Genomic DNA, 17,138 nt, shown 5'->3' on the forward strand with positions numbered 1-17,138 from the left:
TATTTTAGAAAGGTCAGTCCACCAAGAAGACACAGAAATATTAAATGTATGTACCAAGAAACAGAGCTAGAAAACATGTAAAGCAAAAAATAGAACTGATGAGAGAAAGAGATAAATGCATATAGTGAGAGATTTTAATACCCTTTTCTCAACAATTGATGGAAGACCTAGATGAAAATCACCCAGGAAATAGAAGAACTCAATAACATAAAACAATACAGTCTAACTCACATTTACAGAACACTCCTCCAAAAACAAAAACTGAATTCAAATCCTTTTTGAGTTCCCACAGAATATATATCAAGATAGATTATGTCCTGAGCTATAAAACAATCCTCAACAATTTAAAATATTGAAATCATACAGAGTATATTTTCTGAACACACACAAAAAACCAATAGCAAAAAAGATAACAGAAGAATATCTAAACACTTGGAAACTAAACAACATGCTTACAAATAATCTACGAGTCAGAAAATCTGAAAAGAGCTTTAAAAAAGTACATCGAACTGAATGAAAATGAAAAATACAACGTCAAAAATTAATGGGACATAGCTAAGGTAGTATAGGAAGGAAAATCTATCATATGAAATGCTTACATTATAAAAGAGCAAACGTTTCAAATTAATAATCAAAACAACCACTTCAGAAACCTAGAATACAAGAGCAAAATAAACTCAAAGCAAGAAGAAAATAATAAAAATAAGCAAAACTTAATGAAATTCAAAAACAGATAAACAACAGAAAATCAGAGAACTTAGAAAAAGCCGATTATTTTAAAAAATTAGTAAAATTGAAAATCCTCTAGCAAGACTGACAAAGAACAAAAGAGAGACAACACAAATACCAATATGAGAAAATCACTACAAATCCTGCAGACATCAAAAGGGTACTAACAGAACACAATGAACAACTCTACACATATATATTTGACAAATTAGAAGAAATGGACAACTTCCTCAAAAAGCACAAACTATTAGTTTACCCAATGTGAAAGAGATAATGTGAATAGTGCTTTAACTATTTAAAAAACTGAATTCAGAACTGAAACATTCTTGAAAAAGAAATCTCCAGGCCCACGTAATGTCATTGAGGAATTTTATCAGACATTTAATGACGAATTTAACACCAAATCTGCACAATCTTTTCCAGAAAAGTAGCAGAGAAGGAATACTTCTCAATTCACTTTATAAAGTTAGTGTTAACGTGATACCAAAACCTGAGAGATAGTAAGAAAACAGGAAACAATATGCCAATAACCCTCATGAATATGGATACATAAATTGTCAAGAAAATATTAGCAATTATATTTGAGCAATATATTTAAGAATTATCTCCATAATCTAGGGAGTTGTATTTCAGAAATACAAAAGTAGTTCAATATTCAAAAATCAATGAATAAAATCTGCTCTCTACATATTTATGTGTGTATATATGTATTTATATATATGCATTTATACATATATGTATTTATATATATGAATTTATGTATTTATATTTTATGTATTTATATATGCATTTATTTATGTATGTATATGGAAAGAGTGGATTTTATTCATTAATTTGAAAAGATTAATACAATTGGAAAACCTCTGGCAAGACTAACAAAGAACAAAAGAGAGAAAACACAAGTATCAATACGAAAAAATCACTACAAACTACAAATATATTATATATTATATATTATATATATATAAAAATCAGACTGAAAAAGAAAAGTCATCTAGTCACAGCAATCAATAAAGAGAAAAACCTTTGGCCAGGTGCGGTGGCTCACACTGGGAGGCCGAGGCGTGCAGATCACAAGGTCAGGAGTTCGAGACCAGCCTGACCAACATGATGAAACCCTTTGTCTACTAAAAATACAAAAATTATCCGGATGTGGTGGCACATGACTGTAATCCCAGCTACTCAGGAGGCCGAGGCAGAGGAATCGCTTGAAACTAGGTGGCAGAGATCACAGAGAGCCAAGATTGTGCCATTGCATTCCAGCCTGGGTGACAGAGTGAGACGCCTTCTCAAAAAAAAAAAAAAAAGGAAAAAACCTCTGACTAAATTCTATGTCCATTCATGATCGAAGCTCCAGGAAAATAGAAATATAGGGAAATTTCCTTAACCTGGTAAAGAGCTTGGCAAAAACCTACAGCTAATCTTATCCATAATGGTTTAAGACTGAATCCTTCCCTCTAAGATCAGGAGCAAGGCAAGAATGTCTGCTCTTACCACTCCGTTGGAAGACCTAGGCAATGAAAAAAGGTCGAGAAAAATAATATACAAATCCGAAAGAAAGAAAGAAAATATATTCCTGTTTACAGATAATATGCTTATGTATGTAAAAAATCCCAAAATTATCTTAGAATTTAAAAAGTGAGATCAGCAAGGTCACAGTATACAAGGGAATATGGAAATCAATTGCATTACTAGTTTCTAGTAGTAACACTAGATTTCTAGTAGTAATGCTAATATTTCATTTCGGCAATGAAAATGTGAACATTGAAATTATACTAAAAAGCAATACTCTTTACAGTCACTCGAAAACAAAATACCTAGGTATAAACCTACCAAAAGCTTTAGAGGACGTTTATTTTCAAACTTTAAAACACTGATTTAAAAAAAAAAATCTAAATAAATGGAGACATACCTTGTTTATGAATTAAAAGTTTCATAGAGTAAATATGTCATTTAGCCCCAAACTGCCATACAAATTTAAAACAAGCTACGAAAATTCAAGAAAGACTTTTGTACATGTAGATAAAATTATTTTATGTTTTAATGGAAGGCAAAGAATCTAGACTAACTAAAAATTTTGGAAAAAAAAATAAAATGGAAGGAAACTGTCTACCTGTCCTCAAGATGTATTATTTAGCTAATCAAGATTATTTGGCAAAGGGGTAAACATATAGGTAAATGTAGTAAAATTGAGAGCCTAGAAATAGACCCTCAAAATATAGCCAACTTATTTTTGTCAAAGGTGCAGAAGCAATTCAGGGGAAGAAAGAAAGCATTTTAACAGGAGATGCTGAAGCAACTGAACATTCATGGCAAAAACACAAGCCTTGATCTAAGCCTCACACCTTACACAAAAACTAACTCTAAGTGGGTTGCAGAATTAAATGTAGATATGGAAACTATAAATCTTTCAGGAAAAACAGCCAGGAGAAAATCTTCTGGATGGATAGGCAGGAAAAGAACTGTGAGACTTGACACCAAAGGTATAATCCATAGACAAAAACTTTGATAAATTGAACTTCATCAAAATGAAAATATCTGCTCTTCAAAAGACCCTGTTAAGAAGATTAAAAGCAAGTTACAGACTGGAAGAAAATATTTGAAAAGTACATATCTGATAAAGGACTAATCTCTAGAATATATAAATTCTCAAAACTTAACAGTACAAAACCCCACAATCTCATTAGAAGGTAAGCAAAAGACATGAGCAGACACGAACAGAAGATAAACAGATGGTAAATGCTCATGACAGATGTTCCACATCATTAGCCATTAGAGAAGTATAAACTAAAACTGCAATGAGATATTCCTATACACATATCTGAAAGGCTAAAATTATAAATAGTGACAATGTAAAATGTTGGCAGGGGTGCAGAGAAACTGGATCACATACTAGTGAGAATATAAAATTGTGCAGCTCTTCTGGAAAACAATTTATCAGTGTCTTTAAAACCAAACATCCAATTACCATGTCACCCAGCAATCATACTCCAGGATGTTTATTCTAAAGAATAAAAAAATTAAATTCACCCAAAAATAGTTGTGTAAATTTTTATGTATGTGTGAAGCAATGTTAATCACCACCTTAAAGATTTTAATTCTGAATAGCCAGAAACTGGAAATATCTCAGATGTCTTTCAATAGGTGAATGGTTAAACAGACTGGTATATTGATACCATGGAATATTACTCAGCAATAAAAAGTAATAAAATATCAGTATTATGCAAAAACCAGGATGACTCTCCAGAGAATGATGCTGCGTGAAAATAAAAGGCAGTCACAAAAGGCTGTGTATTTTATGTTTCCATTTAAATAACATTCTTTAAATAAAACCGTGGAAATGGAGAACTGACTGGTAGTTGCCAGGATTTGAAGAGGGGGTGGGCAGAGGGAAGTGGATGTGGCTATAAAAGAGCAACATGAGGGACCTTGGGTGGTGGATTTGCTCTTTATCTTGACTGTATCAACACCAGTATTCTGGTCACACATTGCACTATATTTTTTGCTGTATTTATCATTGGTAGAAACTGGATAAAGAGTAGATGTTATCTCTCTGTGTATTATTTCTTACAGTTGCATGTGAATTTATAATTATCTCAGAATAAAACATGTTATTTAAAACCTTCTGTTGAATGAATGGATGTTGAAATGAATGAATAAGTTAACTGAAATCATTTTCCCTGTTGCTGTATCTAAGTCTAAATTCTGTTCTCTGGAACTACTGAGGTTAATTTAATTCATTTTATCGTACAAAACTAATTTGTTCCACATATCTGTTAATTAGACTTTTGAATATCATGTTCCACCAACGTCATTCATTCTACAGATTAAAAACACAGTTGATATTAATAATCATTTATTTAACATGTGTAAGTACTAGGGACTGCATAGTATTGCCTGGAAGACAAAAGTAGTTAATAAATTCCTTGATATCAAGTAGCTTATCACTAGAATAGAAGGATATAACAGCTATATGAAAACTCAGATATTGAAATCAGAGGGAGAGGAAAGGAAATAATGTCTTACACGTGAGAAGTACCTCTGGCTGGGGAAATCTGGAAAAGTTATATAAAGGATGTGAGCTGCTGGCTGTTCATGAAATAGATGCATAATAGAAGGAAAACTTCAAAGCCTTTTTTTGCATAATTAGCAAATATACAATGCAAAAATCTACTGAGTCTATTTCTCCCTCTCTTTTCGCAAACCTGAAAAGGATTCTCTCACTATGGACCTTACCCTAGTGAGTAGGTAACAGGCAGAAAGGTGGCTGATTGGGAGAACTGGACTTGAGTAGCCTGAAATCAAAGAAAAATCAGGAAAGAGGAAGGAGTGACAAAAACGTCTGGAGGAAAAGAAATCTTGTAGCCTTGGATCATTCTGGCTAGGGTAACAATATGACTGACCCCAATCATCTGTAAGGTTGACCTTGTATTACCAAACAGCTTCATAAAAGCATAGGCTTGAGAGGCCAAGGTGGGCAGATTGCCTGAGCTCATGAGTTCAAGACCAGAGTGGAAAACATGGCAAAACCCCATCTCTAGTAAAAATACAAAAAATTAGCTGGGCATAGTGGTGTGTGTGTGTAATCCCAGCTACTTGAGAGGCTAAGGCACAAGAATTGCTTGAACCTGGGAGGCAGAGGTTGCAGTGAGCTGAGATTGCACCACTGCACTCCAGCCTGGGTGACAGAGTGAGACTCTTTCTCAAAATTAATTAATTAATTAATTAATTAATTTTAAAAAAATAAAATAAAGAAATAAAGCATATGCACCAGAAAAATAAATGAAATAAGTTACCTTTGTGAGAAATTCATGAAAGCATAAAATTAGGCATCGAAGAGTTTGAGTCAAATTGAAACACCCATGTTCATCAGGGATACTGGCTTGCAATGTTCTTTTCTTGTAGCATCCTTGCCTGGCTTTGATTTCAGAGCAATGCTGGTCTCATGAAAGCAGTTTGGAAGTCTTCCTTAATATTAACTCTTTTCAAAGATTTTGAGAAGGACTGGAATTAGTTCTTGAAATGTTTGGTAGAATTCAGCAGTGAAACCATGAGGTCCTCGGGTTTTTTTTGATGGGATATGTTTCATTACTGATGCAATCTCCTTACTCATATGCCTGTTCAGATTTTCTATTTCTCCCTCATTAATCTTTTTTTAGCTGTCATAGAAAAATTTAATTACATGGAACACACGAGAATATATTAGGATTTTTTAAAGCAGTTTACAAAATATTTTTTTAAATTTATTTATACATATAAAAAGTGTACTTTTAAGTTTCCTATGGAGCTATGGACTGAATTGTATCCCCCCAAAATTCATATGTTGAAGCTCTAACCCCAAATGTGACTATATTTGGAGATAGGACTTTTATAAAGTTTTTATAAAATAGAGTTAATGAGGTCATGGGTGGGATCCTAATCCTACAGGAGTTTACATAGCACGGGTACTGAGGAAAGAAGGTGGCTGTCTGCAAGGAAGAAGCACTCACTAGAACTTGACTATGCTAGCACTCTGATATCAGGCTTCCAGACTCCAGAACTGGGAGAAAATCAGTGTCTGTCGGTTGAGCCATCTAGTCTATGGTAGTTTGTTATGGTATCCTGAGCCTATTAAGATATAGAGTAAATGTACGTTATTCTCATGACTACGAAAAGATCTTTTCAGCAACAGTAACAACTTTGAAAGGCTCTGACACATAAATTTTATTTAGAAAGTATTGCACACAAAAACACTTGTCTATATTCAGGGTCATAGAGTTATTTTGAAGGACAATGTTATGATACTTTATAAGAAATCCTACATTACCTTATCTGATGCTTAGCAACACTGACATTTATCACCTGTTACTCCCTTTTACTCTTGATTTTATGATTTGAGCAGATAGAATGTAAAATGATGGTTTTTTTAAATGACTTCATCAATTGTGATAAAATTATATGCTTTAAATTCCTCAAAAGTAAGACACTACAGTTATCCTATATTAAAGCAGTCATTTGAAATTAGTCTTATGTAACTAGGATGATCACATGCTTGATTTGCTTGGGACAGCCTTGGTTTATATACTCTATACTAGCATAACTGTTAGCAGTGCCTGCTTTCACTCTCAAAAAAAATCCTGGTAAATGATGGCTAATCTACATATAATCAATTACAGAATAGGAGAGTTACATTGAAGGAATTTTATAAATGTAGTGCTTAGTCTGGGGAAGGAAATACCATCTATCATTAAAATCTGAAAAATATGGTTGTCACAGTATACAATATTCAATTATTTAAATATTTTTCCCACAGGGAACCAAAGTAAATTTTGTGAGTGAATTGAAAAATACTAAGAACAAGGTGCCAAAATATTTTTTAGGTGATAGTGTTAGTCTACTTGCAACGCTCTAAAGGAATATCTGAGGCTGGGTAATTTATACAGAAAAGAGTTTTATTTTGGCTCCCAGTTCAGCAGGTTTTATGAAGAACACGGTGCCAACATCTGCTTGGCTTCTGGTGAGGGCCACAGGAAGCTGACCATCGTGGCAGAAGGCAAGGGGGGACCCAGCATCACATATGGAGAAAGGAAGCAAAAGCCTCCTCATCAATCTTGAAAGATTGCAGGTTTCTAGAAATCTCTTTCTTCTATGTGATCAAATTTTGGGGTGTATAGTTGATCATAGCAGTCTCATTATCTTTTGTATTTCTGTGGTATTAGTTGTAATGTCTCCTCTTCCCTGCTCTAACTTCCTGAATCTCATTCTGGACATTCATGACTCCAAATGCATAGGACATGGTAATTTAATACTGAAATATTAAGATAGAAAACAAATGAATAATGTTCCTTACTATATCAGTTCATAGATTTTATGAGGACAGAGCCAAATCTTTTTTGCTCACCACAACATAACTAGAGCCTAGTATAGTACTTGGCATGGTAGGTGTTTGTTACATTATTGTTGGACGGATGAATACATAAATAAATGGATAGATGGATATTAAATAGATTGTTGGATGGATGGACAAATGGATGAACACATGGATGAAAACTAAAACTTCTTAATCAAAATATGCTGACAAAGTAATTATATGTCAAGATTATAAAGTAATGCTACCTAATTTTCACAAAGAGAAAATAGTTGCAAGTACAGAGCGAAAAGATAGATTTATAGGAAGGCTGGATGAGTGGCCCAAAAAGAACCTTCCAGAAGTTCCTCAACTTGGCCTACAAAATGAATTTAGTCAGAGCATCTGAATATATTTTGTTCTTTTGGAAACTAATTTTCCCTATCCAAAGTCACCAAAAAAACTAGTCAATAAATCAACTAATTAATAAGAAACGCTACTTCCTTGAAGATTGGGCTATTTTTCTCACATAGTCAGCATATTCTTTCCTTGATGGCAAATCTATATGAGATTCAGATGACAATCAGGATGCTTGATGAAAGAGCTAGATGATGCTAATGCTTGTTCTTATTGAGTTATGACCATTTGATGCAGCTATTTCTCTAAGTGGGTAAACCCGCTGAGTGGACCAGACCACCCTACTCCGTAAGGCAGGGAATACTTTCCCAGGCAGGATAGGAGAGGTGTCACTGCTCTTCACTCCCACCCCAGACTGTCTGCTCTGCTTCTATTCCCACATTTTTTCCTCAGAAGGCCCTGGTATTTTCATATTTGTGTCTTTGGTAAAATTAATTACTGTGTTCATCTATCCCATATATAAAACCTTACAAGTTTGTTGCATAGATTACTGACAATGTACATCTCTAATAACATAGTAGGTAAAAAATAAGTGATCTGTTATGTGATCATCAGAGTCACGGAGCAGGAGGTATTTTCAGGAAGACACAATATCCCAGCATAATACAGTTGCCAAGAGAGTATGTGAAGCTGGCAATTCAGAAGGATATCAAATGCCACATACCAGGAACTTTAGAGCTCCAAGTTTGAGGAGTTGATTGTCATGAAGGCTGAAGATATAAATAAAGTTGAATTTTATATGTTCTGTTAATGAGATTTTACTTCATCCCAAAAACAACGGGAGCCACTGAAGAACTCTAAGAAGAACGAGCTAATCAAGTCTTTTTTTTTTTTCTTTTTTTTAAGAAAAGATGACTAGTTGCCCTTCAGAGATTTAGAAAGGGAAAGATTTGGGCAAAGAAATAAAGTTTTGCACAGGCAAGGGTGATGGATATGGAGGATGGAAGATAAGGCAGCACAATGGGGGTAGATAGGAGGGGAATAGAGCAATGTTAACCTAGACCCTATAAGACTTAACAGCTAACTGGACACAGCAGGAGAGAAAGTGGGAGAAGGCCAATATGATGTGCAGATATTTAGTTTAGATGACTGTATGAGTCTGTCATCATTTCCCAAAATAAGAAGCACATTTGAAGGGGAAAGTAAAGAGTGGGTTTGAAGGGAGAAAAATAATGAGTGAAATTTAAGTCACGTTGAATTTGAAGCTCCTGTGGGACATATAAGTGGAAATATTGAGTTAGAAATTGCATGTGTATGGATTGCAAAACATAAAATTAATCGAGGCTCGAAATAAAGATTTGGGAGCCAGGAGCATCTACATGATGACTGATACCATGGAAGCAGATATGTTCCACCACAGGGAGGTGTAAAGTGGGAAAAGAGAACAGCACATGGGCAAGAACTCAGGGTGAAGGAGTCCGAGCAGGCGAGTCAGCAAATGGCACACCAGGAACATGCAATGTCACTAACACCAAGGAGATCAGAGGGTGAGCAGTCAGTGCAGGAGACCATGAAGCCTCATGAAACATAATTAAACACAGAACGGTTCAATATGTTTACCAACATGAGTGCCCTTCATCAAAAAACCTTTAGTAGAGTGGTAGGAATGGAGACTGGTTTAGAGTAAGTAAGAGCTAACCACACAGAGACAGAAAACTTGGCTCACAAACCCTCCTCCGCCATTATTTGGTCCTTGTCAAACTTACTAGCCTTATTTCTCATCATGCTCCATTCAGGCCCTCCCATCCATTCATTAAAAGATACTTGCCATAACACAAACATACCAGACTGCTGAATTTTCTCACAATCCTCTTGCTCCTTCCATCAAGTCCAACCTGCCCCCCACCCCTTGTGGCTCCCCAAATAGACATGGCCCCTTTTCTCTTTGAGCTCCTACTGCATAATCCATCCTGGACACTAACCCAGGATGTGCTTGTGATTGAAACCCGTACCTCAACCCCTGGAAGCTCCAGACCTATATGAATGTGACAGAGTGCAGAAATTGCAAAAAATTCCTCCCATCCCTGATTCATACCCCTTTGCAAGGTGATTAAGCTGCTTCATCTACCAAAATATGGAGCCTGTTTCTCCAGTGCTGAATCACATCTCGGTCACGTGGCTTGAATGGCCAAATGGGACACTGGCAAACATGACACAAGCAAGGTGTGGAAAGCACTCATCCCTGACGATGCTAGGGATAAGGTAATTGTGTAAACAAGCACAACCTAGCTGGCTAGAGAAAGAGAAGCCACATGGAAAAGAAAAGCATCCCAGCTGATACTGAGAAATTGCCAGCTATGTGAATAAAGTCATTCTAGACCAGAAGGTCTGAGCCAACATAGACAAAAAGAACTGTCTCATTAGTCCATGAAACAACCATGAGAGGTAAAAATGTTTGATTGTTTTAAGCCACTAAATTCTGCAGTGGTTTATTTCACAGCAAAAGTTGAGAGACTGGGCAAGAAACCACAAGGAAATTGCACTCATTTTGTTAAGACTGTCAGTAAAACCCAGGGAGTAAGAGATTTCAGAACTGGTGAGAGTTGTGTCCTTCCAGCTTACACTATTAAAGGTCACATTCTTCAGTGGCACTCACTTGCCTACTATTTCAAAAAAATCTTTTTATCTATAGGATACAATAGGAATGGGGCAGACTCCCAATAAATTCAAAGAAACTGGAGAGAAATGGAAAAGGCCAATGCTGAGGATACAATTGCAAGTGACGCATTCAGCCAATAATCTAAATAGGTGAGTTTGTGCAGAAGGAGCAGCATTCAGTAACAGGAGTTCAAAAGGACAAAGCTTCTCAGAGCTGGGCTAGTAGGAAGAAGAAGTTATAATTCAAATAAAATACTAAATTTAGAGAACAAGAACTATGGCCAGAAACAGAACCACAGATTTGAATATGGAATAAATTTCCTCTTTAAATGCTAGCAATTGATGCCTAGTTTATTGCAGACATGCACAGAGATGCATCAGTTTTTTGCCCCATGGGTAATTGGAAACTTGTGAAATTATCAGTGCCCTTAAGTAACATGACTATTATCACATTTTGCATTACAGTGATTTGGTATCATTATCAATGCCCGTAAGTAACAAGATCATTATCATTTGGATGTCAAGATGTTTCTGAATAATAAATTTTATTTTGGAGTTTATCATTAGATTAAGTCAAATGGTTAAAAATAATGAACATTGCAAATGCTATTCTTAAGGGTTGCTAAACCAAAGAAAAGGAGCTAAAGTTTAACTGTCTGCTAAACCAAAGAAAAGGAGCATTTTGCTCTTAGATCTTCAATATGTCTTAGCTCTAAAATTCAGCTAACATTAAACGAATCACTATACCCAAAAACATTCTCAAACAATTGTATTTTTTTTAATTTGAAAGCACAACTTGTCTTAAGACATTTCAATTTATTTTTACCCAACGGGATCAGAGATACATTTTGGTTCAAAACACACTAGAATTTCAGATGAGTTTACAAATGCTTGTGTCTTAGGGGAAAAGCTATGCTATCCTTTGTGTTTGACAGGGTAAAACTGCAGTTCTGTGGTATAAATAGCCAATGAAAATTATCCTCCTGAATATACAAGCACTATAACAACTTTTTGTAATATAAATACTTGTAATCTTTGGGAAAGTTCACGCTATAAATAATTGATAAATACACATGTTGTTGAAACAACAGAGGCATTTAATAGTGTTATCATTCCTCTCTTAAGAATAATTACCTCAACATAACTAAGAGTGTTAATTAAGCAAATATCAAGCATTTATTGAGTACCTTATGTTCATACATTTATTCAACAAATATTTAATGAGTAGTTCCTGTGTTCTAGATACTAATTCTGGATGCTGACACGTGTGATAAATAAAGAGAACATGGCCACCCGACCTCACAGAATCCAGTGGGGAAATAATAAAATAAATAATTTAACAAATAGATGAGAAAAAATAAACTTTTGTGGTATACGCAATAAATGAAATACACAGGGCACCGTGTTAGGGAGAAAAAGAGAAGTATTGGTTGACTTAAGGTGATTCCTAGAGGTCATAACATTAAAGCTGGGACAAGAAAGGGAAAATAGTCAAGGAACAAACAAAAAGTATGACATGCCCAGGGTCAGAGAGTAGAAAGGCAGTGCTTACCATATTTGAAGAAATAAAAGAGCAGTGGATCAAGTATAAAGAGCAAAGAAAAGGTATAAAACCTTGCAGGTATTGTATGCATTGAATGGGTCTTCTAACTCACAACACTGTTTCTCTACAAAATTCCCTAGTTACTTGGCAATGTTATTGAAAACATGGTAAAATTTACTGTAGTGGGCACATGAATGTGTTCACCATGTACTGCATCACACATTTTTTATCCTTGCCTTTTAAATAACATATCTTACAGAAGCCCAGACTTTTTCTTCACTTAATAACTAGGGTTTTTAGTTGGCCAGAGCATTGATTAGAAGTTATGTGAAGTGATTTTTTGTTCTCACTCAGCGCAGAGAATACACTTGTGTACGTAACTGATCCAAGCCTCTGCAACGTTGAACATTTGTCTTATTCAAAGTTAATTTCCTGCTAATAACTGTGATTTTACTATATTTCCTCATTGAATATTAGTGCAAGTGATGAGATTCCTTCTAAATTGGTTTTTGAAAAGCCATAAAGGTTCTTGTTTTGTTTTGTTTATTAATTTGTTTGTTTTACTATAAGAGAGTTACTCTTGACATGTCAATGAGTAGAGAACTACAGAGCAGGGTTGAGATGAAACATAGGGAGAAGGTCAAGCTCCTTCACTAATGAGCAGCAGGCTTTGCACACCACCAAAGTTTGAGGGAAACTTAGTACTGTATAAAATATGGAAATAAAGAATGGCATGCACCCACTGGTCATGTGCTATGGTTTTAATGTTCCCTCCAAAATTCATTGAAATTTAATTTCCAATGTAACTATGATAAGAGACAGGACCTTGAAGAGGTGATTAGGTCATGAGGACTCTTCCTTCATGAATGAGTTAATGCCATTGTCACAGGAGTGAGTTGGTTATCACCGAAGCTTGGCCCTTTTTCTCTCTGTCTTTTGTGTTTGTTTGTTCTTCCACTATGTTATGACACAGCAAGAAGACCCTCTCCAGATGCAACCCCTTAGTCTTGGAGCTCCCAGCCTCCAGAACCATGAGCCAAATAAACGTTTCTTTATAAATTACCCAGTCTGTAGTATTCTTTCATAGTAGCAGAAAACGAAGACAGAGAAGTGGTATTGAGAGGTGGATCTGTTGTTCAAACAGATACCAGTAAGTGCAGAAGTAGCTTTGGAATTGGGTAATGGGTAAAGGCTAAAAGAGTCTGCAGGAGCAGGCTAGAAAAACCCTAGATTACCATGAACAGAATGTTAAGAGTGATTCTGTTAAGGGCTTGTAAGAGGAATCTGTAGAAAAGGTATGGAATGTCTTAGATATTAAGTGGTCATGGCCAGAATGTTGATAGAAACATGGACAGTAAAGGGCATTCTCATGAGGTCTCAGACAGAAATGAAGAACAAGGTATTGGAAGCTGGATTAAAGGTCACCCTGTTATACAGTTGCAAAGAACTTGGCTGAATTGTGTTTGTGTCCTAGGACTTTAGGGAATAAAGAACTTAAGGGTCATTAACTAAGATGTCTGATGCAAGAAATATCTAAGCAGTAGAGCATTCAGGTTGCTGCACAGCGAATTCTAACTACATACATTGAGATGCTAGAGGAAAAAACTTAAAGATGGAATTTGTAATTAAAAGGTAAAAAACAGAAAGATTTGGAAAATTTGCAGGCTGCACATGTAAGTAAAGAAGCATGTAAAAGAGAGAATACTACAGGTGTGCCCAAGTGACCATTTGCTAAAGAGGTTACCACAGATAGTGATTCAGGTGCTATTCATCAAGTGAACAGGAGAAAGACCTCAAAGGCGTTTCAGAGGCCTTCAAGTCTGCCTGTCCCATCACAGGCCCTGAGCTCTAGAAAAAATAGAATAGTTTCAGGGAACAGGCTCAAGGTACCTTCCATGAAATTGCTGCTCAGAGCCACATTGGGTCTCTGCTTCCTGTGTTCTACCACAGTGTATGCCTCAGCCAACCCCACCTATAGCCTAAGTTGGTTCCTGCAGTGTGCATGCAGTAAGCCTTGACAGTGTCCACATGGTATAAGTATCCAGGCTCACAGAATACAAGAGCTGTGGGAGTATGGCTCCCTTCATCTAGATTTCAAAGGATGTATCAAATAACCTCAGAGCCCAAGCAGAATCCTGCCACAGGTGGAGCCTCCACAGAGAGGGCTCACTAGGGCAAAGCCTAGTGGATCCATGGGATTGGGGCTGCCACTGAGACCCCAGAGCTATAGGGTCACCAGTGGAAACTCTGGCCTGGGAAGGTTGTAGGCATGAGACTCCAACTCAAGAGAACTGAAGCATGGGCTGAGCCCAGCAAAGACATGGGGTTGTGGCCACCTGAGGCTTTGGAGACCCAAATTCCCCAGTGTCCAGAAGGTGGCAAATGGAGTAAATGATTATTGTGGAAGTCTGAGGTTTAACATTGTTTTCCCTATTAGATTTTGGACCAACTTAGGGCCTCTTGCTTCTTTCTTTTTGCCTGTCTCTCCCTTTTGTCATGGGAGTGTCTATCATATGCAGGCACCATTGTCATATTTTGGAAGTAGATATCTTTTTTTTATTTATTTCACAGTCTTACAGCTGGAGAGGAATTTGCCTCAGGACGAATGGCATCTTGAGTCTCACCCATATCCGATTCAGGTGAAATTCTGGACTTTGGACTTTTGAGTTTGTGCTAAAATAAGTGAAGACTTTTGGAGCCACCGAGATGGAGTAAATGTATTTTTGTATATAAGAAGGACATGAGTTTTGTGAGGCAAAGAGGCAGAATGCTACAGTTTAAATGTTTGTTTCCTCTAAAACTCATATTGAAATTTAATTGTCACTGTGATGGTATTAAGAGGAGGGACTATTAAAAAGTGATTAGGTCATGAGGGCTCTTCCCTCATGAATGCAATAATGCCATTATCATGGAAGTGGATTAGTGATTGAGGGATTTCAGCCCCCTTTTTCTCCCTGGTTGTATGCTCATTTGTCCTTCCATCATGTTAGGATGCAACCCCTTGATCTTGGACTTCCCAGCCTCCAAAGCGATGAGCCAAATAAACTTTTTTAAAAAAAATTAATTACCTAGTCTGTGGTATTCTGTTACATCAGCAGAAAATTGACCAAGATGGTATGTTAGATTTGTTATGAAAGGTTAGGCGAGCAGATGGAATTGACTGACCTAAGAGGAAACTGAAACTTCAGGACTCAGTAATTACCAGAGCTGTGGGAGACCTCTATGTTAGGCTGAGGTGTCTCAACTGAACACAGGAGGCTTTGAGGCTCCTGACCTGGGGTTTAATAAGAATTTCAATAGTTTTGAAAGATACTACAGTTGTATAAATTCGGTCAGAGCTAAAGACTGGAATGGTGTTCTTCTCTTTAAGAGAACAATTTTTTAGCAGTGTGCTTAATCTACAAATGAACATATTTGTATAAAAATATTCATTATCGCCTTAACATTGTTTTAAAAAGAAAGTTGTAGCACTCACTCTAGCTGAGATAAAAGCCCTTGTAGTTTGTTTCTTCCACCTCCAGCCTAATCATATCCAATCATGATCTCCCACCATTGAAATTATCAAACACCAATGTTTCTGAGTCAAACAGGCAGTTGTTTAAAATATCTTTATTCCCATTTACCAATAATACACAAAAACCATGAAAATTGTCAGTGATCATATTTGTGACCTAATCTTTCCAAAATTTGGTTCTTACTCAGGTTTATTAAAGTTCCTAACTGTAATGTGTTCACTGGCTTTGGAAGGTCTTGGATGGATAAGTTGTTGGCATAAAGCTGCTTTAGCCAACAACAAAAAAAGAAACCCTTTTTTGGGTGTATGGAATTTTTACAATTACTGAGTAATTAAATTTGAATGCAAAATATTGGAAAACTGTTTTGTTTTTATTTTTATCCAATTTAGAACTTGTGGCAGGAGAATTGTGCATATTCAAATGTTTTCGGATGCTCAACCTATTGAAAGTAATAATTTATTGCACTTAAGATACGTTCATATGTGAGTTTTATATAAAGGTTGAAAGTGCTTTTCATGAAGGTAAAGAATTATTTTAATTTAAAGTAAACATGCACACAAAAAGGCAAAAATAATCAACACCATAAACCATTGTTATTTTTTCTTTTAACTTACAGATATTGCAAATTTTCAAGTCCTTCAAAAGCATTTCTGGAAATCTTTCTGATGTGGTTGTTGTTCAGCAGACTGAAAAAACAAAAACAAACAAATAATTCCCAAATGAGAAACAGATTCTGCAAACATAAAAATACTTCTGCTAAGTACAGTTCTTTGCACAACAGAAAAATATTTACTGACATGGTTCACTAAATTTGGAAATTTATACTTTAATTCTCGATTCAAAAAAGTGATATAAAACATTAATTTGTCACAAAGACTTTTCAAAAATAATTTGTATTTATTAAATTACCCTAAAACATTCCTAAAATAACACTGCAACCCAGAGATAAAATTCTTTTTTCCTGAAGCACGTCATCTAAAAGGAAAATTATCAACATAGTCACGGTAACAAAGGAACATATTCCTAAACAAACAGATGGAGAGTATTGAACACTCAGGCTTAAGTATCTTCCTTGGAAAAATAAATATCACAGCTATTGGCACACAGTGGACTTTCATTGTGTATTTGTTAAACTGTCAAACCAAGAGTCAATTACACCATAGGAAGTGAGGCTCTTATTATGGTAGTATCTAATGGTCCAAAAATGATTTCTAAAAAATCCAGGGAGAAAAATAACAGGTGGCAGAAATAAATCGAACTTGAACAGTAAAACAAGTTACAGAAAATCAACTTTCAGTAACTTCAAAAACTTCAGAAAAAGCACTCTGGCAAATGAAAATTATAAATTTTTTTTCTGGTTAAAAACACTTAAAGTTTCTTTCAAATTTAAATTATTATGGCATGTCTAAATATAGAGGGAAAGTCTGCTAATTAGATTGCCACACATGTTCCTGAATATTCTATAATGTCTAAAACCCTCAAAGCTTCTAAAAATCTACTGCAAAAGTCC

At 35.7% G+C, this 17,138-nt stretch overlaps 1 protein-coding gene across 1 annotated transcript in view; it reads right to left on the reverse strand.

Moving 5' to 3' along the window:
- PXDNL (peroxidasin like) overlaps positions 1-17,138 on the reverse strand; it is a 409,080-nt gene that overhangs the window by 296,056 nt on the left and 95,886 nt on the right. The window contains exon 3 of the mRNA XM_033203626.1: positions 16,243-16,314. The gene's annotated coding sequence lies outside the window, so the exon portion shown is untranslated. The remainder of the gene's footprint in view (positions 1-16,242; positions 16,315-17,138) is intronic.

This window comes from Trachypithecus francoisi, unplaced genomic scaffold, assembly GCF_009764315.1.
Source record: "Trachypithecus francoisi isolate TF-2019V2 unplaced genomic scaffold, Tfra_2.0 Lachesis_group7, whole genome shotgun sequence".
Classification (NCBI taxonomy): domain Eukaryota; kingdom Metazoa; phylum Chordata; class Mammalia; order Primates; family Cercopithecidae; genus Trachypithecus; species Trachypithecus francoisi.